Raw genomic sequence first — 25299 nt, forward strand, 5'->3', positions numbered from 1 at the left:
CTCTTCACAGGCAATCTCCTGTTGATGGTTCTGTGTGGTAAGAGCCAACTGTTTCCCAGGAGGTACCAAACAAATATGTCTAACCCAGCTATGAAAGGAAATTTGCTGTTTCAGAGAGCACAACTAGGTAGAATTGTACTGCCTTAGTATGCACAGATGTAAAGGGATATGGGAAGTGCCCATATAGCTGCCTAAAAATCTTGGAGGGTCTATTCCTATGGAATAGGCAAATCAGAGTCTTACCTCTTGTGATACCAGCTGGCCTTCAGGCTGGAAGCTGGTCAATACTGAAAAACAGAAATGACAACTTCTTATTTTTGCACAGAATACCAAGGATATGTCACAGGGCAAAAGTATGCTGGTGATTCAAAAGCAGAAAGAAAATATCTGTTGATACAAAGAGTCCTCTGAGGAAAGCAGTTCCACAGGCAGCAGGAGTGCAGTTGGTATTCTGCCAGCACCCAGCCCTCCAGACTCTTACCTTGAAGCTTTCCGTGGAGACAGAACAGACTTGTCCTACCAGCACTTTTATAGGTTCTGGTCTGCACATACACCTCCCACCTCCTCTTTCTTAGGTCAAAAAATTTTTGGCAAAGCATTGTTTGGCAAACTTGACTGAGTGCATGATTCCCATTCGCGCTCGTGGATATATTTAGAAATATTTGAAGTCTTCCTAGCTATGTGAATAAATCTCCTATAAATATTTTGACTAGGAATCTGAAAGGAGGAAGTGCTGCCCAGCAAATAGAGCAGGATACCAGGTCTTGGAACGGTTGGCTTCTCTGCTCCTGACTCTGAATTGCTGTTTGACATATAAGATTTGTGTATCTCAGCACTCAGCAGCAGTGAGAAGGATTACTATTACAAAGAGCTTTGGGGACATTCTATTTAGAAATATTCTAGAAATAAACAATAGAAACAATCTAGTATACTCAAATGATAATGTTTGGACAGCCACATCATGCTTGCATTACTGAACCTATTTACAACTCCTTAGCTTTTTGCTGGCTACTTGCAAAAGATCAGAGAAGAACCAAGGTTTATGTACCTTGATTCGTACATTTAATCACATCTTTTACCTTCTTCTGAACAATTACCTATTTTCTACAATTTGAAATTGGATTTTAAAAGTATTGTTTTGCTGTTCTTCATATCTGGCTGGGCTGCCTTGTTCATACATGTCTAGCAGAAGTTTCAGTAGGGTCAGATTAGCAGTGACTGCTGCCATTTTGCATCCTTCGTCTTTTAGACTTATTGGCAGTTTTAACTCACCAATTTGCTGCTACTGTAGAGACTTTGGACAGTGGCTATAGTTACCAAATGCAAGAATGGGGTTTAGATCACAAACACACCTCCTCCAGCCTTCCCAAGCACAAGCAAAAAGTCCACAGAAATTTTGAGAACTCCTGTGAGGCTCCAGGTCTTGACACGTCTAACCTGTGGATGTAGATGCGATTTTTTTTTCCCCCATAGCATTCCAGTGCAAAACCTAGGTATTCTAGGTAGAATTATTCTACCAGAGGTCTTGTTCAACAGAATGTATTAACAAAAGTAACCTAAACCTCACCCTAAGAATACAAATCTAGATCAAGAAGAAAGTTTTTTCTTAATCTTAAAATGCCACGTCATTTCTAAAGCAAACAAAAAAGAAAAGAATCATTAGTTTTAGCAAAATTCATGAAGGTTTTGGATCCTGTTTGCATAGAGGAGAAGAGCACTTGGCTTGTTCTGACACATCAATGACAATGTATTTTGTCTCGAGACAGACATGTTTATGTACAAAGAGTTCTAGTTGTGCAGATAATTTTTAAATTAAGCATGGTGGTTTTCAGTGAAGGTGAATATTAAGTAAAAAAAAAAAAAGCTATTCACATGGCTTTTAGCAATTCATCAGGAATTTTAAGGATATGGTCACTTTAAGGGATGTGATGTGGCCGTATCCTCTAGTGCTACAGATATGCATCAGTCAGCAGAAAATCTGTATAATATCTAGTGGGAAGGGTGTAGGGTGAAAAAGTCACAAGTAGAACACTCTAGCTGCTCTAAATAATGAAAGTTCGAGACTCATGAGGTGTCTGGGAATACCTTCTGGGTCCTGCAGACCTGTCACTTTCTTTGCAAAGAGTTATGTATGAAGTCCTATTTGAAGCTCTTCTGTGGAGCTAGGATGAGGTGCTGTGATTCTGTACTATATTCTGAAGGCTTATGCTCTCTGTCAAATGTCTGGAAGGTAAAGCACTGTAAGAAGAGTCAAAGAGGTTGATCTCAACTCATTGTTTGCCAACACTGCATGTACAACTGAAATATCTGAGATCAGCTGTTTTTTATGAGGTTGCCAATGTCTTTCTGAACAATAAATGTAGAGATTTTGTAGTTTCTGTTTGAAAAATAGTATTAAGTACTTGTAGAAATGTCACTGAAGAAAATGAAAAGGTCTTATGCTCTAGCACGCAAAACAGTGTAAAGGGAGAGAAAGGAGAGATTTTTCCTTCTTTTTCTAATGCATTATATAATTGTTTAACAAACTTGACTGTTCTTTCTATGACACATGAAACGATCTCCAAGTTGAATCTAGTTTTTTGATAAACTTATCTCTGTCTGTTGACATAGTGACTTCCAAGTGTGCAGGAACTGAAAGCTTAGCAGCTGAAATCCATATAGCTGTAAGAAACCTCTTGTGCTTTTAATTCTGATTAATGCTCTCTGCAGCCCTGATAATACCCATTTTACAGTCATTACTGTGTTTATGCATCTGACAGTAGCTGCAAAATTATTCTTTATATTTCAGCTTCCTTCTTGAGGCCTCTTCACATGTTAATTAAAGGGGATGACTTGGATTCCAGTACACTGGTTCAAAGATCACACTTACAGTATATCATCATCGCTGTCAGTTTGACATCTGGTATTTTGTTTCACCTCCTAGGGTAATGGAAATCATCTGGCAAGGCAACAGATTTGAGATGGAATGACAGATGACTTCTTTTTCTATTCCCCATGTCTTTAACTTCCCTTGCTAGAAACTTGGTAATAAAGGACCATGTTCTACAACACATGGCTTTCATCTGCCTAGTTCAGGAAACAGCACCTCACACATATTCTTCCTGCAGTGAGTACATCGTCAGGTCCCAAAGCCATCCTGGAGCCCTGAGTTCTTGTGGCATCTGTAATAGCTCGGAGAAGTAAGACTGGGGAGACTGTAATCAGCCTGGAAAGAGGTTCTGTCCATTACCTGTCCAGAAAGAGGATGTGCCAGGGCACAAACATTTGTCCTCACTTGGCAGTATAAGACATGAGGTGGTCCTCTTACCCCTATCATGAGCCTCAGCCTGCTGAGGGGATAAAGAGCAATAAGTGAGCTGTTCCGCCTTTGCATCATTTGACCAAAAGCTCCCCGTTCTATCTGCTGAGTACGACTGATTCCGCCTGTGATGTTAGCATCAGGTCAGAACACAGCAAAGGAAGACAGTCACAGAAGTTGTTTTCAGTCCCAGCCAGGAAACTTTCTGTTCTTCAATATAAAATTTCCTGTTCCTGAGGAGACAATTAGAGAAACAAGGCTATGGTCAGATGAAGGCTTTCCTAAACAAGGTCACTGCTCTACACTCAGCACATTCTGGGTCTGAAACAGCTGGTGGAATGGAAAGGCACAACTATCAGAAGTCAGTTTGGGAATTTTTCAAGCTCAAGCATCCTTCTTATTTCGGCAGTGCATTGATTTTTTCCCACAGACAAAAACGTAAGGGTGCAATAGAGAATGAACAAATGTTATGGCAATAGTGAGACAAAATAATGCAAATATCTGTGGAATGTAGGTAAAATCTGGCCATATTCATAGCATCTGGCCATATCCCTCAAATTCAGATTTTTATTTCTTGCAGTAATCTCTGTAATCTTCATGTCTAGAAAAGATGAAATCAGCAAGTTATTATTACAAAAAAGATACAATTTAATATTCTGTTCTGAACAATTTTGAATGTTTGTGACATTCTCATGCTCCCTTTAAACTCAAGACCTTTTACATAATTTGTTAAACTGGGATGATATAGTGTCAACTAGCACTTCAGCCACTTCTTGCTGTTTTCAAGTATTGGAAAAGATTGTGTATTTTTTTTTTCTTCATTTGCGGATGGAAAAAAGATTCATAAATACAAAGGAATAATGGTTCTACTTCCCCTGTGATTGATTGTAGAGGTGGAGTTCATGCTACTGGCCATACTGTTGATCTGAGTCTCCAACTCACCTTTCTCCTTTGCCAGTTTCTTCATGACACTGTAGGTTTTTGCTGCCCAAATTCATCTGTCTGAAGAAGAAAAAGAATAACTCCATAGAACACAGAAGCGTTGGTGATAAAAGACATCTGGAGGTCTCCAGTCACGTTTTCAAGTCATGAAAACAGTCCACCTCTCCCAAAAATCCGCTGCTGTGGTGGTCTATCCTCTTACTGAAAAACACTGCCCACTTTCCTCTGACTTCCTGCATGTCAGGATCAACCACCTTGTGCTTGGAGAAGGTGATCCTTGAAAATCACATAGCTCTCTTAGGCCCTTCTTCTCTCCAAGATAGTCTCCCATCGGATTTTTACAAGTAGATCCCCAAACAGGTGAGAATCTGTTCTTCTCAAGGCTAGGGCTGTTATCCTGCAATTTGCTTTCTTCCCTCCTCCAAGGCTGCTGAACCCCTGTATTTTGTGTTCACTGCAACCAGAGCTGCCCCTGACATTCACATTCTTCTTAGTTTCTAAGTGTCAGGTACAGCAGAACACCTTCCCTTAGTGTTTTTATCACCAATGTCAAGAAGTTATCAGAATTCCCTTCAGAGCTTCTGGACTGCTATTGCCCTTCCAGTGGATACCAGGTTGTTTTAAAACCCCCATTAACTTTATGCCAGCTGTGTTCTCCAGGTTCTTGTTTTGGTCTCTGCTCAATCATACAGCAGAGACATTTTCTATGGGAATGACAACAACAAAAAAACTCAACCAACCAGCAAACAAACAAACAAACAAAACACAAAAAGAAAAAAGAAAAAACAACCCACAGTGGTAAGTGACTTATTTCTATGTATTTGGAGTCTGTGGCAAGTTTTTGGTAGCTGGGGTTGCAAGAATGGCCTCTGTGTGAAAAGACGAGGAGCTACCTCCCTGCTGGACACAATTCCAGCCAACCCTGCAATGGACACAACCACAGGACACAGCTGAGCCCATCAGTGAAGCTGGTGGTGCTGCTATGGAAATACATTATTAAATGTGTAGTAAATGTCAGAAAGAGATAGGAGGTGAAAACAAAAGGAGTGAGAAACAGCAGAGGGAACACCAAGGTCAGAGTGCACTTCCAAGTATTTCCTTATATACTAAGTATTTGTAAAAACAGACAAGGGCAAAGCGATACAGGATTCAGGAATTTCCAAACTAAAGCTGGAAAACTCTAAGGAAACATTTCACTTTCAGTAACAGGGAAAACGGTGTCCTTCATTATTTAGGCAGGCTACTTTAATGTCAGATTTTTGTTTTAATTTGATAAGTCACCCCAATACCAACAATTTGCAGACTGGAAATAAGTCAGGCCTCTTCTTACTGCTGCACAGAATTCTATGGGCAAGTCCGAAGTCTCTGCTATGATGATTGTGGGTGTGGAATGGGGAAAGAATGTGAACCTGTATGCTTCTACTCTTCAGGAGTCTGCAGAAAAACCTCCTGAGGCTCATTTTTTCTGCCGTGTTGGAGAATTCCTTTCACAGATGTAGGAGTAATGGTGCTCCTCCATTTTATGTAGCAGTTTTCTCTTTGATGCTGTGTGATATAGCATGGGCCTCTCTTCTACAAAAGCGGGTCTGAAGCAGAAGGACTGCAGAGAAATGCTTAGGTAGCCTTAGTCCAACAGACATGAGGACGGGAATCTGTGAGGTTCTTTTTACAAGATCAGCTATTCCCTGTTACCCCACTATGTGATCCTATTTTTTCATTATCAAGGGCTTGCCAGACTTGACACTGTCTCAAGACAGACACGTCTGAATGTCCACAGCGCTGATGTTATATATTAGAACATCCACAGAAAAACAGACTCGCAAGTAAATTTATAAAACTAGGTGACACGCAACAAAACCAAATCATGAAGGTACAGAGAAAGGTGAGAAAAGTTGCTGAGCATTTTACATCTCTGAGCATATCTAAGGGGACAGGAATGAGGAACCGTAACAATGAATGCTGCAGTCTGCATGGAGCCCTCTGTAGTATGTGGAGACATGACCATCCATCCTGTGTACTGATGTGTTTTGCTAGGGACACGTAGACAACATCTTTCCCGGTGCCATGCCTTTGTTGGATGTGCTGGCTCCCTGGCTGCTCCCCAGTGCTGGAAGTGCTGTCGGGGGGAAGGGATGAGAGTCTCTATGTCTGTCCCAGGGCTTTCCTCTAGATGCGTGGAGAAGGCAGGACACAGCCCTCTGATCATGGCACTTCTCTTTAGCTCGTGCATGACCTCTTTTTTAGTTCCTTGAACCTGTGCTTATATTCCTAGCATCATGAACTGCTTGAATCAGTCACTGACATTTATTTGGGCCCAACTATTATGGGAATTCAGGAAATTCAGGTGTGTTTTCTCAGCCTTATGTCTCTCTTACATCCACCCCCACCAAACTCTGTCTCTGCTTTATAGTCTACTTACATGAATCCTACTAAAAGAAGACTCTGTCCAATATTTGTTAGTTTTCAGCAATCCGCAGCTTTGCACAAGCCTCTATATAATTTGCCAGGTTGGCTAAATTTCTGGAAAACCTTAGGTGCACAGTTACACAATGTACTTTACTGGAGGTTTTGGAACAGTTCTCTTATCTTTCCTTGTTATTCTTGGTACTGTCCAGTGAAGTACCTAATCTGGTCTAAAACCAATTGTCAGCTTGGAAATCTGTGATATTTTAGAAAAGAGGACAGCAGGAATTCACCACAAATTACATCCTCTTCTACATTCTCTCAATCTTTAATTTAAGAACTCCTCTAAAACCTTCTTTATTTTTGGCAAGGTAATACCTGACTTTTTGGAGGTAAGCAAGGAAATCGATACGCCTTGGCCATAAGAACTGCTGAAAATAGCTTTTAATTAAACTTTCTTTCTGAGCTGCAACCCCAGGGATAGGTAAGAGCAACGGTAACATATCATAATGACTTGACTGGTGGAAAAAGACAACCTTTGGGTTCTAAAATCCTTTTTTAAAATATCAGCCCAAAGCCCCACTCAGAGGCCTAGGAAAGTTGGATCAACTGATCTGAGCACTTCCCTATCTGAGTAGCATATCAATAAACAAACAGGCTTAATTAGAGTGCATTATTAGAAAGATGAGAGGAAAATAGAGTAGTATGTGAAAGGACACAATTAGTCATTGGCGTCTTCTTTCTCTTGAGACTCTCTGGCTATTACCTGACCCTGCATTTCCTGGCGTCAGAGTTTAGGACATGAATGCCCCAAAGTGTGAACAATCTGCAGGTCAGTGTTCTTTGCTCACTGTCCCTTCCAGCAGCTCCATGTTGTTACCGTCTAATTGTTTTGCTCCAATGTAACTCCACATACAGACATGATACTTTGCTTTCAGAATTCAACCTGGAGCCCACTGGCTGGTTCTCTCCACCTGGCAGCTATGGCACAATATGGTACATTAGTTCAGCCCAAGATCTGTTCCAGACAAACTATATGGATGCTGAATAGGCCACCTATATCCTAATGCAACATAGTACTGAGGTCTATGAACTGGAAAACTGCAAAGCAGTTACTGTGTTTCAGCACTGGGGAAGCATCACACCAAATGCTATAATACCCTTTGTACCTACTTGATCTTATTAGCTCTGCTATCACAGCCAGCATTCAGAAACACTTTTTTTAAACAAACCTTAAAACAAGATTAATTTGAAAAAGCATTTAGGACTATTTTTACCCTTTTTTCTTTTCTAACTTTAGCACTTTAATAATTATCGATTCAGTTTTGTTAAATAAAGTGTTTTAAATTGAAATTTCCAGACTACCAGGTTCCTATAGTTTCTGACCAGGCACTTTTAGATATTCCAGACAAATGGGGTTTAAAGTTTTAATACCAAATTTAACTATTTGAAGATTTTTGACATTACACAGTGTTTTGACTTAGCAGAGTTATACTGTAAAATATGGAAATAACAACAGAAACATAATATAGCAATTCCAATATACAATTGAATCAAGGTATGAATGTGATTCCGATTACCACTCTCTAGATGGTGTCCATCATGATGCTGGACATCCTCAGTCACTGGGAAGGAGCATGTGGGTTGAAGCCAGCCCAAGCCCATTGCTCTCTTCAAAGTTCATTTTTCTTGTTGTTTGATCTTTACGTGCTATGTTGGCCTGAGCCACACACACATTGCCCGCCCGCTCCTTCTCCCCTCCTGCCTGGTTTGACTGGCTCAGGGTGATTACACTTTCTACTGGTTGTTTTAGGGAAAATCATTTACATCAACAGTTGTGCCACTCAACTGATAGAGCTGTTTATCTAAAGCAAAGGTGCTCTGTGTTAAGTTCAGGTCTCTTTAGAATAGCTGTGATAATGTCCTACATTCTTTTCTGAGCTTCTTGAGCACATCATCCTGGTTTACCACCTCTGAGCCTTTTTCTGTTGTGGGGGTTTGTTGGTCTGCTAAACAGACTGCTGCTTGAACTGATATTATTGAATACTCTTACTGTATGGAATGCTTCTATTCAGAAGGACCTTGACAGGCTGGAGAAATGGGAAGAATGGAGTCTCATGACATTCCATTGAAGGAAATGCACAGGTTAGTGTTAAGTAGTTATGATCCAAGGGAAGCTGACAATCCTAGGAAAGGTGAGGGAGTATACGTTTGTGTATTTTAACAAAAAACAAAACCAACAACAAAACCAACCAAAAAACCAAACCAAACAAACCCAACCAAATAAAATACCCAAACACACACACGCACACAACTAACCAAAAGACTAATCTAAACCCAAACAAACCCAAATCAAAACCACGATGAATGTTCCTACAAAAGAGAAAGTGATTATGAACAGAAATATAGACGGCCTCTGAAATTTATAGTAGGATTGCATTCAGTCTGTGAATCCACATGCCATGTCTAATCAAGACTCAGCTACATGATGTGGAGGGACAGTCCTGAAAGTGCCAATAATGTTTAGATTAAAAAAAGAAAAAGAAAAAAAAAAAAAGAAAAAAAAAAGAAAAAAAGTAAAAAAAAAGGTAGAGTCCTGCAAATAATTGACTTTCTGCAATTTCTGCTTCCATTTACACAGGGTTTGACTCCATTGGCACTAGAAGCAAAACATGGCACAGCCAAAGAGAAGTGGTTGATTGAAAGCCATCTCTGGGTATAGAATATCCTGCCCAGCAATGCAGCGCGAGCAAGGCACTGGAGTGCTGACATTCCCTACAGGGGAGGGGCATTTGGGTATGCTGAAAATAGATCCTCCTTGAGATGGAGATCAGGCAGCTGCCTCACTTTCTGCCAGCTCTGAAGTTACGACTTCCCTTCCCCCATACTGAGAGGGGCCAGAAAGGCCAAGCAGGTTCTTTCAGCAGTTCAGATAAAGCAAAGTTGAAATATGCCCACATCCTCAGTTTCTGGCCTGCCCCTTCCAAGACCTCCCAGATAAATTGTCTTCCCTCTGTTCATTCTTCTGTGGAGGTGATTTTACATTTCAAGGGGGAATAACTGATATGAGTAACTTTTCTGAAAGGAGCATTTACTGATAAGCAGTACAATCTTTATGCTACTATCCTCATCCAGTGTTGCTCACTGGTACACGTAGGGGCAACACAATCACTCGTGCAGGCCCTGCTATGCCCACAGTAACACTTTCTGTAACTGTAAAACACTCATCGAGGCATTTTGGTATTTGGGTTCTAGCTTGTATTAAGTTCTTTTTGGTTAACGTATTAGATGCTTTTTCCTTTTTCTTCCCTGTGTCTGATGTTATTGCTGGACTCCTAGATTTTCCCTCCTGGGCTCTTTGTCCCAAGCTGTAAATTCTGATCTTGCCCTTCTGAAACTTCTCTACTCTGCCCAGTCTGAGTAGGTAATGTTAGTTATTGGCCTGGCTGAATCGTTTCTGGGCTGGCTGGAAACTCTGCTTCCACCACAGCAAACCAGAAATTTCCAGCCTTACCAATGCTGCTGGCTTAACAGGCTTTAGTTCCTGTCCCTCCTCCATGTCCATTAGCTTTGATAAACAGACAATTGTTTCTCTTTGGTTTAGTTGGGGGGATATTTGCACAGGGCCAGTAACCATTGCATTCCTTGGGGCGATCCATACCAAGTGGGGTCTATTCATGGTTAATTGTTGGTCAAGTCTGCCAAGGGGAGAGGAGTTGAACCTTGAGCCTATAAGAATTCAGCAGCATCTCTCAGCATGGGCTCAAGAAATACATGATGGCAGGTGTCCCAGGACAGTTTTCAGCTCTGACCAACTGCACTGCAAGTAGCAGTAGGATATATCACTCTGGTTGGTCTGAATGGGCTCCTTGGCTGACCTGTTGTAATCAGACCAATACCATAACCTTGAGCATTTACTTTGTCATGGATTCTTCATTTGCTTGAGAGTTACCCATTGTTGTATCCAGTTTTCAAAGTACTGCACATCAGTTCTTTCTTCCTCTCTTGTTTCTTCCTTTCCCAATCCATCATGCTCCCTGAACACTGGAATTCGGCTGATATTTTATTTGTGTGAGAGTTTTATATCTGGGGACTACAAAATAGATTGTGCCATCTTTGGTGCTGGCTTGGACGGGAAATGCACTGGCAATGTCCTTTCATAAACAGGATGAGGGAAAGATTTTAATGCTTTTGTTCACATTTTTCCACTGTTTTTGAGTGCCGCCAGAGACATAAAAGGAACTGAAGAACTTCAGCAAAGAGATTGGCAATCATGTCAAAGAAACGCGTGCCCTCAGAAATAATTCTTTTTCATGCTGTATGAATTTGCCAAGACACATCAGGGTAAAGGACCACTGACAGGAGCGGAAGAGAGGCAATAATTACCTGCCAGCAGCTGGTAATACCTAGTAATCTGTACAGACAGGGACTCTGGGATTGGAAGGCAGGAGAAAGTTACTGTATGTGAGAAAGCAGCTGGAACATTGATTGGTGACCCTTCTTCATCTCTTCTTCCTAGGCAGAGCCTTCAAGCTCTACATTCCATCTCTCCAGATCATTTTCCATATCTTCTCCTCATGTACTTTCCCTCCCTCTCCACCTCCCCAATCCTACCAGATACGGACCATGGAGAGCCTCACTTCTGAGACTGTGATGGGGGACAGGTATCACTTAGAAGTTCTCTGTGTGCAGATCTTCTAATGTGGCTTTCTGGCAGAAATCTGAGCCGCTACTGCCTACATAATTGTTATTTGAATAACAAAACCCCACAGAAATTCAAAGGCATGATAGACAGGTGTTTTGCACAAAGTAATTTGCTAAAATGCCCACTGAGATTCAGTCTTCTAGGCAGTAATATGCAGTAATAGGCTCTGGTGGCTGAGATCCCCCTTTAGCTTCACATTCTTAGCCTTCGTTTCTCCATCTTCCGCTAAATACTGTGCAACACATACTGGCAAGCATGGCTCTGCACAGGAAACAGCAGTCACGTTTCAGATAGCCAAATACGTGAACTATAGCTATCTTGAAGATGTTCAGAAAAAAAATGAAGAACTGCTGTCATTCCTTTTTAGAGACCTCTTAAATGCCAGTTCTCAATTACCTAGACAACAAAACAAAGTACCTTGAAAACAAGCACTGCAACACAACATGTTTCCTAAACATGTAACATAATCACAACAGGTTCCCTCAGATATCAGGAACATCTAACAGCATCTTCTTAGCAGTGCCTTGGCAGTGTCACACCAATGGCACACATTCTTCCCAAAGACAAAACATCAGGCACCTGCAGACCTTTCACCACCAATACGCTCACTTTCATTGTTGGCCACCAGACATGCTATTTTAGTACAATGGCTTTCATACCTTGAATCCACTTTTTGGAGCAGAGATTTTGACACATGAAGCATATATAAATCTTCATGTTCAGCTTCCAGTTGAGTGCATGATATGCAGTATATGGACAGGATTGGATACAAGCTACTATGCCTTTTAATGGTGTTTTGGCATTGGCCAAGTGCACATGCTATTTTCTGATTGATGTGATATTTTCTCTGAAGTTTTTTCTAAGATTCATCTGAGGACCAGAAGGTTTGCCTGAAAAGGGAGCCAGTTCTAGTTATCTCACAGGACAGCTGGGCCCTCACTGAATGAGGCTTGATGGAGACAAGATGAGGTTTGTTCGCACCACGTGTGAAGTACCAGGCTACCTATCTTTAACACCACGAGACAGAATATGGCATGTAATTGAAAATACAGCAGAAACTGGTGTTTTGAAAGTCGTGTCCAAGTACGTATGCTGGTCCAATGCTGTCCCACATATAGTTTTAGTAGTGCACAAGTCTAAGATGCATTTTTATGCTTTTCTCTCACACCCTATGTAGATTCAATGACAGTTCCTATCTGATATTCTCCTGATTATCTACTGAAGAATATTAACCTTCGCCACTAAGGAGTTTGTACTAGAAGTATACAAAAAGATCTTCCCAGAAAACAAAACAAAAGAGAAGCATTTTCCAGACTACAATTCTTCAACATCTAAATGAGGAATTGTGAATTCTGAGATGTGTAAGTCGGCATTAATATGTAATTATTCATAAATAATTTCTCACTCGCCACTGTTTCCATTACTATCTCCAGATTTCCTGTCAAGCTAAAGAACATAATTTTAATAGCTGGTTGCTGGTACAAGGCATAGGTTTTCTGCTAAACCATTCTCTACTTTGGAATGCAGAATCCTGTATGCTTTGAGTCTGTTCCTACAAGCCTCAGTTTCAGAATTAAGGAGAAGCTGGGTGTGGATCTGGGCATCTAAATTTTGTGGTTTGGCTCTGTCAGTACTCACACCTCCCCATTGAGCTTTCCAAGGTCCAGTAATGTCCATTGTGGGCCATTTCTCAGCCTGTCTTTTTATTTATATTTATATAGGGGGGTTCAAGAGATGTGATATTGTGTTTCATAATTCTGTGGAAAGAGCTTAATGACACTTTCTAATTTTAAAATGGTTAACCTGACATTTTCAAAATCTTACTGTTCCAGGATGCAGCAGAGCATACCACACCTGTATGAGAGCCAAAGCACCTTCATTTTAGTGGAGAACTTTAAACTGCTTTTAACTGAAAGTGAGTCTTCCTGGGGACCTAGGCCAAAGAAAAATGAGTTTTACTAAAGAGAGAAAAAGTTTGTTCAAGAAAGTGTAAGAACACTAAGTTCTTGCAGTTAAATGAAAAAGGCAATCTCAATTGTGTCAAGGTAATAACTTTTTTCCATTTTTCTTTGTACAGCACTGCAAGGCTGCCTCTTTGTTTCCCTGTTCTTCTTATCCTTACTTTATGAGTCCCCTTCAGGCTCTTTAACACTGAAGTGCAATTGTGAATTTAGTCCTGAATTAGGAAGAGATAAAGAATATCCACTAAAAACACTCCAAAGAGTAATGTGGTTGAAAATTCATGGCCACTAGGAGAGTGATTATATGACATGGATTTATTTACGTGACTATTTTGCAGTCATGCAGCCTTTACATTTCACATAGTGTCTTGTCACTGAAAAGTGTGAGAGTGACTCTGTGTGTACTGGGGTTTGGAGTCTTCATATTTTCATTATATTTATGGTTAAGACTATGTCTCTCTCCAAATAGAGATGGGTTTTGATTGATCTCATAGAGACAAAAACCAGTTTATTATCCATTCTTTAAGTCACAGTCACCAATGCATGAATTTCCTTATTTTCATGCTTCTCAGTTGTATTTAATTTCCAATGAAAATTCACCTTAGAGATGTGCCAGAGATCTGGTTTGGGGTGATATGTTGAAATATGAGTCTTATTAGAGGCCATTTCTATTGGGGGCCTTGTGTAAGACATTGTACTCAAAGGGTCAGGGATCCTGAACAAGCCACGTCTACCCTCTTTGTCCTTGTACTTAGGGCTTGAGAACTCCATATGTTATCAACATAAGCTTTTACTCATAGTATCTGTGAGAAAGGTAAACTGTGCCTGTATCAAGGGGCAGAATGTCTTGATCGTGACCAGGAAACCACTGTACCTGGAGAAGTCAGTTATCTATATCACAGTTGACATGGGCATGTCCAGGCCCATGCAGTGCTGTGCTGCTCATCCAGCACAGCTTTGATCTGGACTGTGCTGCACAAATGCCCTGGCTGCTGGGCAAACCAAACCCAGCCAGATAACTGCAAGGGAGGACCCTGCAGGCAGCTCCCTCTCGTTAGCAGTGATTACATCACGGGTGTGCCCTTACCTGTATCTGTAAGTGCATAAAGAAGCTTTCACATGGACATCCTTTATGAATAGGATGGGTGTTTTTCTTTTTTTTTTTTTTTTTTTTTTTAAGAAAGCTGTAGTAGCATGAATGACCTGAAAACAAGGAACCCCTCCACAGATGGGATCTGTGCAGCTGACCATGAGAAAATCTATTCTGGGTCCATCTGATGCTGCATGAACATGGGGTGCCCAGAGTCTGAAGGGATGTAAGTTTGATTCAGCATCTATGTTTCTCTTTTTATTCTGTCTTATCCAACTGTCTGTTTTATTAAGCTATTTGGTGTCAGACCTTTCTTACTGAGATCCAGAAAGAAATCTGCATTGTCTACCACCTCCTGTGCCCTTCCACCAGCCTTCCCCCCCCAACCCCCTGCTGTCTCCTCCCCGTAATACACCATTGGATATTGAGATTTTGCAGCTTGTTCACACCTTTTCACCTCAGGCCGTGATTGCATCTTGAGTTACTGTGAAAGCTGTTCTTTTGAGGACTAATTAGAAAGACCATGTTCTTTTCCCAGGGGCAAAAATAACTATCTCAAAAACATTTTTCTTTCTAACAGTGTTTCTACTACTCTTAAAAACAAAAGTATGCTAGGACGATTTACTTAATTGCCTTTCCTGTCTCTGGTGGAAGTGAGTTATAATATTAGGAAGTGAGAGCAGGATGAAACTATCTAGATTTACCAGTGCAGAAGAAAAAACAGCTGTGGCCTTCCCCGGCTGCTTTACGGTCTGTGAAAGACAAACTCAGATAAAATAAACAGTATGACCAGCATTTAAGTCACAGTAGACTTCAGAATACAGTAGTATGGAATTCTAAAAGCAATTGAATTTACAACTTGGCTTTCACCAAATTCTTACTAGTTCTTTCAGATTCTTTTCTGTTGACTGAGGTTGCCAGAGGGATTTGCCTCCCATACAGATTCAGCAATGCCACCAGCTCTGCAGTAAAAATAAGTCACGCCACAGCTTACTTATTTTCTCTCTGTTGTGACAAGCAGTATACTCTCACCATACCTACTCACAACAGAGATGTGTGAGCACCTCTTCTGAGATTATGTTAGACGCCAATACTTTCTGATCCTTTTAGATATTTCACATGAGGAGGGTTTAATGTTTATACTAGATTCACTTATTTTAAGATATTTGATGTTAGATGGGTTTTTGATTCAGCAGAGCGATACAGCAGTGTGATGAAATCACAATACAAACACAAGACAGCAATTGCAAAATGGAGCTGAATAACCAACCAAATGCAATTCCTGTCACCTGTCTCTATGTACTCACCATCACATCCTCAGTTGCTGGGAAGGGAAACCCTTTCTATTCTGCTGAGAGAGTGGTTCCCCCACTCTATGATGGCCATCAGGTTATGATAAAAATGGACAAGATCCTGTCTGAGCAGCTGCACTGATGGGCTGGTGGAACCATCCCAGGTGGAGGATATTGTGAGATTATGTAGGTTTCCCTCTGCCCTTTCCTGAAATGCTGTTCTGCCTCAGACACTCTTCATCATCACCCACTTGCATGGCTTTTCTCTGAGACTTTGATGGATTTTAAGCTTGCACTTCTGCAAACTTTCCCAAAGCCTACTTAGTCTTAATGAGGAAACAAGTTTGGCATTAGAACACTACTTGCAGTTTGGTTTTAACAAGTTTCTGACAGTGGGAAACAGGGAGCAGTCTACTTAACTCTGGTATTTTGTCACAAGGTTTCTGATAGAGTGGTTAGTTAAATGCTGTATTATGAGCTATAATTCAGAATTTCATTATTCTCTTCTCTATCCAGAGGTGTGGCCAGGTGGTCAAAAAGGCCAGCAGCATCCTGGTTTGTATCAATAACAGCATGGCCAGGTAGTCAAAAAAGCCAACAGCATCCTGGTTTGTATCAATAACAGTGTGGCCAGCAGGATTAAGGAGCACAAGTCTTATGAGGAGCGGTTGAGGGACTTGTGGGGTTCAGCCTGAAGAACAGGAGGCTGAGGGGAGACCTTCTCACTCCCTGCAACTGCCTGAAAGGAGGTTGGAGCATGGAGGGTGTCCTTGACACTTCTGCACAAAAAGGAGGCTTATTCAGGCTGGAACTGGTGCGGAAAGAAAAAAAAGTGATCTAGAAAACTAACTACTGCTTTAAGAAATAACAAACAAAAGAGCTTGGCTTGTTTAGGCTAGTCAAAATCAAAGCTTTCAGTGAAAAAGGACACATGAGGAGGGCTTAGTCCACTGGAAGGAAAGAATATTTTGATCTAAAGAACTGCTTTTACAAATCACTGTAAAACGGCCAAGAACATAACATGGTCACAAATAACTCTGCATGAGAATTTGGTTTCTGAGGGCTGTTTTGCAGTCTTAAGGCCATCAAGATGGTCAGGGGACTGAAGCGCAGGATATATAAGGAGAAGCTAAAATAAATGGGTTTGTTCAATCTGATGGAGGCTTAAAAGGAGATCTTACTGATATCTCCAGATATCTGACAAGATAAGAAAGAGAGGACTCAAGCTGGAACATGGGAAATTCAGATTAGATATAAGGAAAATTCTTTTTACAGTTAGAGTGATCCAAGGCAGGAACAGATTGTCCAGAGAGGCTCCGCCTGTGGAGGTGTTTAGGAATTGATGGAACAAATCCCTGGGCAACTTGATCTAATTATGCCTGCTTTGATGGCATTTGGAGGTCCTTTCAGTGTCAGCTATTGTGTATGATTTCATGATCACAGTTACAGAGCAGGCTAGGCAGCACAGCAAGACTCTTAAGAAGCAGCATGCAACTGTTTCAGGCACATCTGCATGACATTGCAGACTGCAGTGCAGACATGCAATAACAGCATGGCTTCCTCAAGTTAGCTTGTATCTTGCTGGTCAGATAACATTGAGGTTATGGGACAGGCACTGAAGAAACAACCCGGGTTCTATCACAAACTCCAGAAGCTTTGCTGAAAGCTCTGCTGGTGTGTCCCCATTGCCCATAGGAGCCCGTGAGCAGGATTTGCTCAGCTGTGAGCAGGCCCAGCTGTGCTGTGGTCCCATGTTGGCATCTGAACCCAGGGAGCATCCAAGGCTGTGGCTCGACAGCCATGGGATGGATGCCTGTGCTCAGCCTGTCTGTGCAAACAGAGAGGTGTCCTCCCTCCCAGGGAGCAGAGCCTGCCCAGGCACCGGAGCAGCAGCACCTGGGCTCCAGGCGCCCCATGTTATGGCCTCTTTGCCAGGTGCTGACTCCAAGGGGACCTACCTGCCTTGCTGCTGCACATTGGCTGGTGGTGACAGGCAAGTCAGGACATAGCAGTTGCTTTGGGTCAACCCAAAGGCCAACCCAGAGCAGTGTCTCCCTGGCAGTGGCTGAGGGCATCACTGATGTCTGAGGCTTAAAAAGTACAGGAATTATGAGAACAGAGAGATGCACCGAGGCTTCCATGAACTATGCTCCATTCCTGTTCTGTTCCTGGCTCAGGTGCATCCCAATACCAATGTGTTTGCTGTGTGTAGAATCAGGAGTATGTCCCTGATAAGTCCCATGGACTTATGTGGCAGCTTTTTGAATGAAAGAAAGCATTCTGTAGCCACTCTGGTGGTGGTGAGCAACCATGCAGATTAACTGTGAGTGGTTTGAAGAATCCCATACTTGTGTCTTTGGCCACCTGCTAGTTTCACTTCATGTCCCTACTTCTTGTGCAGTGAAATTCAGTCATCCATCCACTCCCTCTCTTTGTCCTTTCCTGATTTTGCAGACCTTATCTTATATCTGTTGGCAGTCTCTTCTCCAGCTTGAAGGGCCCAAGCTGACTGGGCATTTTCAAGTCCTGAAGGATATTTCAGGTGCATGTGCCAGATGACACTGATTCCTATTTCCAGTTGGAGAAACCCCTGTGAGGTACTTGAAAATATCTCTCATTCTAATTCATGCTTGTGTTGAAGAGTTGCCTGTCTCCCCAGTGTACATAAAGTGCATGATATTATTCTCAAAATTAACTTACCTGTACTGGGGGAACCTAGTGGAACCTAGTTTGGTATGAAAATGTCTTAGCTCAGCAATTTCAATACAAACATATCTCCAAAAACCGCAGCTGAAGTGCCTATTTTTATGGTTATTGATATCACTGCGCTCAGGGGTCAGGTTTCAGAAGAAAGAATCTAACTTTTCGCTGACATTGTAAAATTTGAGGGGGGGTCAGAGGTCTCTGGGAAGTAAAGCATTTGGCTCTACCAGCTGCACAGGGAATATGATCTAGGCCAAATATAAGAACTCGGGGATTTATGCATTTGTTTTGAGTGTTAGAAGTTCATTTAAAGTGATGGTTCTTCTTACAGCCATACTCACATATGTCTGTCCCACACCATTTGTGGTATTCTGATGTTTCTCCTCTGGATTGGCCTTGCCGTTGCTGTGCAGAGTCTGAAGCCTTCCCGGGAGGGAATCCCTGGGTGAATGTGTAGATGGACCGGTTTTTCCTCAGAGAGCTATGGACACTGTTGACCATGACTATGTCCACCCTTTTTTTCTGTTTCATCATACCAGTCCTCACATGAGCACATGAAACAAAATTCATAGCACTCTCTGGTAAGAAAAGAGGATTTTGTGTGCCAGGGAGTAGACATTTTCTTCTTCTTCTTCTGTGATATAATTGTTCCATAGATGCTTTTTTTCTCCACTGATGCTTTTGCACTGGGAGGTGGACCCATTTCCTTCTTCAATAGCAGAAGGGTGGCTTGGAACTGTAGTAGAAGAGTAATTTTATCTTGTTGGACTAACACTTACTGTTTTCTGTATAAAACAAAAAGAGGGAGGTCTCCTACATGGCATCATATTTCCATAGAGAATCAGGATCATAATGTGTCTGGTTCATGAGAAGTGTCTGCAGCAACATCTCTGTCCTCCGAGTTTTCAGTATCAGGGATCTTAAGAGGCACTAATGTGGAAAAATTATGGGGGAGTTTTATCCCCCGTACCTGAATGCTGTCATGGAAGATTTCACTTAGCAACCTCCTTCATGCTCTAATTAGTTCTGTCCTTCTGTTCATTCTGGAATGCTACATCAATGCCAGAGAAAATAGCATGTGTTCAGTGGTCACAAAAGAATTGCAGAAAAATGAGTTGTGCTACCAAGAGCTTGACAATCTACCACAGACACTGGAGAAGACCAAGCTGCTGTTGACAGTGGCTTGCATTTAGCTCACAGGAAGTTGCTGGGCTTCTACCAGTTCTCTCTTGCCAAAGCAGCAGTTCCTTCATGTCCTCAGCTGAGATGTTCATGGCAGTCCTGCCAGCAACAAAGGGCTTGTTAACATGCCCAGGAAACAATCCACACATGCAATGGCTACTTGGATTGTTTGGGAAGAGCCTGAGTGGCATGGCATCTCCTAAACAGTGGATTATCTGCATAACAAGAAAGTTTGGCACCAAGGAGTTTGGCTTCCACATTATGCAAAGCATTTGGTCTACTTCCAGCACAGGCGAACCGTGCAGGGTGGTAGGCGGGAGGCATGCACAGAATGAGTAGTTCAGAGCCAGGACAGGGTACAGACTGGATTCTGATACTGGAACAGCTTTGTCTTACCAGAAAGGACAAGGGAAAGGGAGGGGCTTGACCATAAGACTCAGAGGACAAAATGCTGGGAACGGGTTTCTTGAATTGTGACAGTCAGATAGCAAAAAGAACCCTTTTTAGGCTACATACAAGTATGCAAGAGAATGCATGTATGTGTGAGATTGTATGTGTGTCTGTGGCAACATACAGGGGTTCACACACACATCTGCATATTCTGTTGCCTTGAGCCAAATGCAGTGCCATGTCTTTTGTTGGGAAATGTCTCCAAAACAAGGATGGTTGGCCTGTGGCAAAAGGCTGTTACCAATAGTCCTCTGAGGGCATACTGAGCTGGACACTTTGATCACAAACGTGCCATTCTGGTTAGTTCCTTTCCTTTTTAATTTGATCAATTTGCTTTTCATCAAGCTTCCTCCTTGTCAACACTAAGCAAGTAACACGTGTGGCTAATACATAATAGGAATAGTGAGGTTTCTGCCTTTCCAGACAGGTCAGCCAGAGGAATGTCCCAAATATGTTTGACATTCACTTGTTATCTTGGACACTGCCAGAATATTTTGAGCAGTAAAAGCCCCTGCAGCCCTGCCAGTTGAAGTGGGTCAGCTGTCAGGTTGGCTCCCTGGTAGGGAAACACTACTTTCCCCACGTCACAGTGGTCAGTACCTGACTGTTTTCCACTTTAACAACAGCTTTCCTGTTGGCTTTGTTTCAGAGGTGGCTCTTGTCAGGGAACACAGCTGAATCTGGTAGTGTGACAGAGGCAAGACTGCCATGGTTCCAAGCCCATGTCCAACCAAGTAGAGAGGCTGAGGATGTGTTCCTGGAAGGCACATGCACGCAGAACACACATATGCAACACATATGTACGTATATACACAGCGGCCCACGCAGATCAGAACAGGTCCATCTTAGGGCCAGCATTCTTCAATGTCTTTATAAAGGCCTTAGGCTCAGGACTTGAGGGATTGCTTAGCAAGATGCTGATGACAGAAACCTGGGAGGAGCTGTTGACACTCTCAAGGGCAGAGAGGCTCTATAGAGGGATTTGGACAAATTGGAGAACTGGACAATCACCAACCACATCAAGTTCAACAAGAGCAAATGTCAGATTTTGCACCTGGGACATGACAACCCTGGCTGTACAGACAGATGAGGGGACGAGATGCTGGAGAGCAGCTCCATGGAGAGCGATCTGGGAGTTCTGGTCAATGGCAAGTTGAACATGAATCAACAGTGTCCCTGGAGCCAAGAGGGCCCCGTGTCCTGGTGCGTCCAGCACAGCACGACCAGCCGGGCAGGGACGGGATTGTCCCGCTCTGCTCTGCACTGGGGCGGCCTCACCTGCAGCATTCACTGTGTGCAGGGCTGGGGACATGGGAGGAAAGGAGATAAAGCTGCTGGAGAGTGTCCAGAGGAGGGACATGAGCTTGGTGAAGGGTTTGGAGGGGAAACTGTGAGGAGCAACTGAAGTCCCTGTGTTTGTTGAGCTGGAGCAGAGCAGACTGAGGGCAGAGCTCATGGGCTGCAGGTTCCTCAGCAGGAGCAGGAGGGGCAGGGCTGATCTCTTCTCTGTGACAGTGACAGACCCCAGGGAACGGCAGGAGATGTGCCAGCGAGGGTCAGTGGGACATGAGGAAAAGGTTCTTCACCCAGAGGTGCTGGACACTGAACAGGCTCCCCAGGGAGGTGTCACGGCCCCGACCTGACAGTGTTCAAGAAGAGACTGGAGAATGTCCTCAGACACACGGGGTGACCTGTGGGGTGTCCTGTGCAGGGACAGGAGTTGGACTTGATGATCCTTGTGGGTCCCTTCCAACTCAGGACATTCTATGATTCTAGGTGAACACACTCAGCACTCACATAGATACAAACAGCACAAATGACCTCATCCTGTTCCCCTCTGACAGTTCAGGATGAAGGTCTGGTGGTGGCAATACAAACACACATATGTACAAAGTAAACCTGACAGTATATGGACGTAGACACTCAGTGTGACCAGTAGCTTTCCCTGGTTCCCAGTCTTGCCAGGACACCAGGACTGTTCCACATGGCTTGTAAGAACTCTGGAAATGCTTCCTGAAGAGGGACTGGGCAGGTGTTAAGATGCCTGAATTAATGGGAGGACTTTCCCTCTTTCTTTCAGGTAACCTGTGTTTGACTACCTACTGCCACTATAAAAAGCAGTGTTTTCCTGCTTTGTTTACAGATACCATTTTTAGGGTGTGGTTTGATGGTTTCTCTCTCATTTCCATTAGTTACCGTTGTTTATTGTGCAAAATAGACTTCCCCACTTCCCCTGTTCCTTTAAGTTACATCTACCTGCAGCCTGTGAAGTGTTTCACATCTCTGGACCTCAGCAGCTCCAATTCTCTGATGACTGTATTTTTATTTTTTTTTTGCAGTTGTCACAAGAAAAAAAAAAGTGTTCAGTTCTTATAAATCTATGGATTATTCAGTACAACACTTTATTTGAGAGACATTCCCCATGGGATTTGCAGCTTGCAAGTGCTGTTGTCGGCTGTGCTCTCAGTATGAGCGGGGCATGCTGGAGGGATCAGTGCACCCTGTGGACCCCAACGAACCATCTGTCAGGGAATTCCCAGCCTCTGCCGCAGCAGCATTTCTGCTACCCACTGTGTAAAATGAGAGCTTCCAGGAATGTTAGCACCAAAAATACCAGAATTGCTGAAACGCTGATCGTTCAGAGCGAGACTTCTTATCCCAACACTTCCCAACACTAAGATGCAGCTGGGCACTGGACTCTGGAGATGGTAGGACACACTTTTCTTATTAAAACCTATCTTTCTCCTGTTGACTAATGAGATGCAAACTTTTACTATGTCCTGCAGGAAGCATGTAGTCCAAAATGGTGATGTTGTGCTATGTAGTTAAAAAAAACTTCCCATAGTGAGCATGAGATAAAATTAGAGGTATTAATTGATTTTTGAGGAAAACAGATTGATGAACAGAACTACCAGAAACTTAAAACTATTCAGGAGGAGACATACAGAATGAGTAGATGGCAATTTGGGCCCTTCATGACATTGGCCATGCCAAAGTTAAGCTAGCATTTCTGGGGCTAGAAGTTGCTTGTGAAGGCTGCCCTGTTCCATGCACCAAAGCATGGAGGGACTGTGAAGATCTTTCTGTCTCCTAGTTGTATTTCCTTGACTGTGCTCCAAGGTTAATTTTTGTAATGCATTTGCAGCATAGCTTAATGTTATAGAGAAGTCTGCCACATAAGTACATACAGTGTTTCAGACTTATCATGTCTTTCAAAAGAGCAAGCAGGAAGAGAGAGACTGGGATTCCACAGATAGCTCAACATGTCTTAACTGGGAAGTGGAAAAGAAGGTAAAAAATAATACCTGGGCAGATGCTGAATGAATATCAAATTTGCATAGTTACTTAGGTTCCTCTTATCTTTCCAGCAAGCATCAATAGAAGAGAACTGGACAGTGGGTCCTGGGTGAGGACATGACATTAAGAATGCCCTTTCCATCACTCACTAAAAGCAGCTGAGGAGCTCCTGTTACAGAGCAGGTGAGTGAGGTGAGAAGGCTGGGTGGTCTCTGGGTAGAAAAGGCAAAAAGAGAGACAACAGCTGGTAGAAGGAGTTGAAAAAGGAGAAGGAATTGGAGTAAAGGGAAATCTAGCATACTAGTATAGTATAAGCATACTAGTGTAGTATAAGCTTGTTATTCCCCCAGAAAACGTCTGAGAACATGTTGATCCATTGCAATAGCTGACAAATAGCAGAGGTGGCATAACGTCAGCTGATTAAATGGTTTATATGCCTTGTGTTTGAATGCTATGAATGGAAGGAACATGCACATACGTTTTGTCTGAGTGGTGGCTGTACTCTTCTTAGGTACTGTCACAAATTATTTATAGTCTGAACACCAGTTTGAAGACCCAGAACACCTCCTGACAACAGAAGGAGGCGTGTGCAGTTACAAACAGAACTATTATGCATAATCTTGTATTGTCTTTTTCCATACCCATGTCCCCATTACTTCCATGAGGGTCCATCCACAATCTCAGATCACACCTGTGAAAAACATATTTTTCTCTGTGTTCATCCTAGGTGTTTTTCTTGTTTGATTTCAGTGGTTCTGTATTGCAATGTGGAGGCATGGACATAGTCCATCTTTCATTAAGATGAGATTTTTGGCTACCCAAGGCAGGTGTCTTTCTGGATGGGACAAACATTAAAGAGCGTTTTGGAATGCTGTGATTTCACATACCAAGAGAAATATGGAACATTTCCAAGAGCACTTATGGATAGGAAAACTTCCTGCCAAGCTTAAGTTCTAATAATCTCTGTACTCAGTAAAGTGTGCGCCATGAAGATCATCACATTTAGGCTGTGTGTATCTAAAATTATTACCAGATTTCAAAGTAGCAGTATGTCATGCAATACACAAAGTGCAATCCTTTCTTTCTTGTTTGCTTGCTTGCTTTCTCTCTGTCTTGCTAGTTTTCTCTTTTCTTTCCTTCCTTCCTTCCCTCCTTCCTTCCTTCCTTCCTTCACTTTGGGAACTGGAAAGCTGAATCTGTCATTGTTGGCAATAAATCTCTGTAAGGAACTTCTTTCTGCAGGTCAGAAACACCTTCTCCTTAGCTTAGTGCCTCTTATACAACTCATGTTTTTGTGCTCAGGAGACGCACCATACTCTCAAAGTTTAAGGTCAGAGAACTCCGTAGTCCACTTGCAGCAGCAGCTCTGGTGGCGTTCACCAGCTGCATCTATTTTAAACCTTCCCTCAGAGATGTTCCATTCTGCCTATTATGGACCCATGTTTTTCCCAAGATCAGTTACCTTCGCATCAGCACTTGTGAGATCACAAGCCACCTGACTCCAGAAATAGTCAATGCAAAATGACTCCTGTTCTCCACTTAAGACAGCAAATTACAAAGTGAGGAGGAATTAGTTTTCATTACCCCTCCCATTAATATTCCAGTCTTATTGCAAGAAATCTCCAATCCTCCTTTCCAGGATGGCTGGTGGCAGGGCCAGGTCACAGCCCAGTGCAGTGTGTTGGACTTCTCTCCATTTCCTACATGTGCAACTTGAAGCAGATAATTGGACCAAGATGTGGTCATTTGAGGGACCTGTAATATTACCTCCCATCAGCTGAATGTTTAAGAACAAATTCTTAAGTCATGATTTCTTACAGGTGGGAGATGAGCCCAAACATTTTCAAGTGCTTCAAGTGCACAATGATTCTGGGGAGACCTTATTGTGGCATTTCTGTACTTGGAAGGGGCCAATAAGAACCATGGGGACAGACTTGGACAAGGGGTGGTGGTTTTAAACTAAAGGAGGGCAGATT

General features: G+C 42.5%; 1 long non-coding RNA gene across 6 annotated transcripts in view; it reads left to right on the forward strand.

Moving 5' to 3' along the window:
* Positions 1-22369: 22369 nt before the first annotated feature.
* Positions 22370-25299, forward strand: part of LOC110365887 (uncharacterized) — a 37360-nt gene continuing 34430 nt past the window's right edge. For all 6 annotated transcript variants that reach the window (XR_010466975.1, XR_010466978.1, XR_010466974.1 and 3 more), the window contains exons 1-2: positions 22370-22734; positions 23395-23506. This is a non-coding gene — a long non-coding RNA (uncharacterized LOC110365887). The remainder of the gene's footprint in view (positions 22735-23394; positions 23507-25299) is intronic.

The sequence above is a fragment of the Columba livia genome, chromosome 18 (assembly GCF_036013475.1).
Source record: "Columba livia isolate bColLiv1 breed racing homer chromosome 18, bColLiv1.pat.W.v2, whole genome shotgun sequence".
Lineage (NCBI taxonomy): Eukaryota > Metazoa > Chordata > Aves > Columbiformes > Columbidae > Columba > Columba livia.